Source organism: Arachis duranensis, chromosome 1, assembly GCF_000817695.3.
Source record: "Arachis duranensis cultivar V14167 chromosome 1, aradu.V14167.gnm2.J7QH, whole genome shotgun sequence".
Lineage (NCBI taxonomy): Eukaryota > Viridiplantae > Streptophyta > Magnoliopsida > Fabales > Fabaceae > Arachis > Arachis duranensis.
This window is the reverse complement of record NC_029772.3, coordinates 12,548,504-12,550,444: the sequence shown is the minus strand read 5'-3', so window position 1 is coordinate 12,550,444 and position 1,941 is coordinate 12,548,504. Positions and strand designations below refer to the sequence as shown.

The 1,941-nt window shown below is 36.7% G+C and overlaps 1 non-coding gene across 1 annotated transcript; it reads left to right on the top strand.

The window, feature by feature from the left end:
• Nucleotides 1-1,178: 1,178 nt before the first annotated feature.
• On the top strand, nucleotides 1,179-1,265 carry TRNAS-GCU (transfer RNA serine (anticodon GCU)). The gene has a single exon. It is a non-coding gene; the product is annotated as a tRNA-Ser (tRNA).
• The last annotated feature ends 676 nt before the right edge of the window (nucleotides 1,266-1,941 follow it).

Here is a 1,941-nt window from a genome sequence, read left to right as displayed (position 1 = left end):
GATAACCATAGCTTGCTTCAAGCCGACAATCTCCGTGGGATCGACCCTTACTCACGTAAGGTATTACTTGGACGACCCAGTGCACTTGCTGGTTAGTTGTGCGGGATTGCAAAAGTGTGATTGCAATTTCGTGCACCAACGGCCTACCTCGTTTTTATCCTAGCATCCCACAACAGGATAATGGGTCAGTTAAAAAAACACCTAACAGTATTCTTAATAGCAGTTCACTTGATAATGATATCATGGTTGAAAATAATATTCTGTCTTTGTACATATAGTTGTGATTGTGGTGTATTCGTCATCAAATTCATGCAGTTTTGGAGTTTAGATAAACCATTGCAGCATTGGGACGAGATGAATTTAAATATGTTATAACAATTAAGTTGAACCCTTTTGTAGTCAATTTCTTTCTCATTTTTAAAATTATCCTCCAACACGTAATTGCCATGCAGGACATTGTACAGGAGTTTAGGAAGGAAATCATACTAGCCATAGTGATGGGTCCTCATAATTCAAAAATTGGCAAGGCGCTAAGGCATTGGTCAGCAATCAAGTGCGCCAAAATGAGCCAAGAAAAAAGTCTAAGGCTATGAGATCACCTTTCACAGCACCGAGCACGAAGAGCATGCTGCAGTGTGCGGAGTTACCCACTAGAAAGCCAAACAAGGGGGGAAGACAACGGAAGAAGAATTTTTGACTAGGTAGGAAAACATCAATATAGACACCTGCGTTACTACATCTATGTTTCCCTTGTGGTAGAGTTATGTAGATTAATATGGCATTTTCCGGCTTAAACTAGTTTCTTGTGAGCCTGATAAATCCTGTTTTGCTGCAGGTTTATCATTTCATGTTGCTGATATTCTCAAGTTGATGGTGACAATTAATCGTAAACCTCTGAGTGGATGGTGCTTGAGCTAGGAATTAGGATGTTTCTTTTACTTTGTAAATTGGATGGTTCTGGATCTGTTTTATGTTTTGTCATGTTTAAAGCATTTGAACTTGTTAGTACTTCGTTGATGAGTGAGTGGCTCATGTTTTGTATAATACTGAATAGAAATCCAATCCATTATAAATAGAAAAAGAATATATAAGATCTAAACAAAAAAGTCTTTTTTCAACCCCTACTTTGTTTGGTTATGCAATCTAACATAAACAATATATATAGATATCGCAATTGGGGAGAGATGGCTGAGTGGACTAAAGCGTCGGATTGCTAATCCGTTGTACGAATTTTTGTACCGAGGGTTCGAATCCCTCTCTTTCCGTTTCCGCCCGTGAGTTAGTATTTTTTTCTTTTGAATTTTCTATGTTTGATTTTGATAGTTACCAGTTAAAGATGTAAAATAGATAAAATCCTAAAAGTTTTTAAAAATCTAGCACAAACAAGGAAAACATAGAAAACTAAAAATATTTTTTTTATTCTTCACGTCCTGGATTACGTCCCGGATCATTAGATAGGAATCCGAAGATGAAAAGAGAAACAAAGAATATCACTACCGTGTAAACAAATAGTTTTAGAGAGCCGGTTGCTGGCGAAGAAAATCAATATATTGCCTATGTAGCTTATCCTTTAGACCTTTTTGAGGAAGGTTCTGTTACTAACATGTTTACTTCCATTGTAGGTAATGTATTTGGGTTCAAGGCCCTTCGCGCCCTACGTCTGGAAGATTTGCGAATCCCTATCTCTTATATTAAAACTTTCCAAGGTCCGCCTCATGGCATCCAAGTTGAAAGAGATAAATTAAACAAGTATGGTCGCCCCCTATTGGGATGTACTATTAAACCATGAAATTCAACCGAGCCGGGGTTTTTTTCTTTTTTTTCTTGTGAAAATCCTGGTAGAAATAAATTTTTTACCATAAGTTAAAAGCGTTCTTCTCCTCCTTCCATATTTTATAGATATCTTGTTTGATCTGTAATAGTAATGATACTAATTTAAAA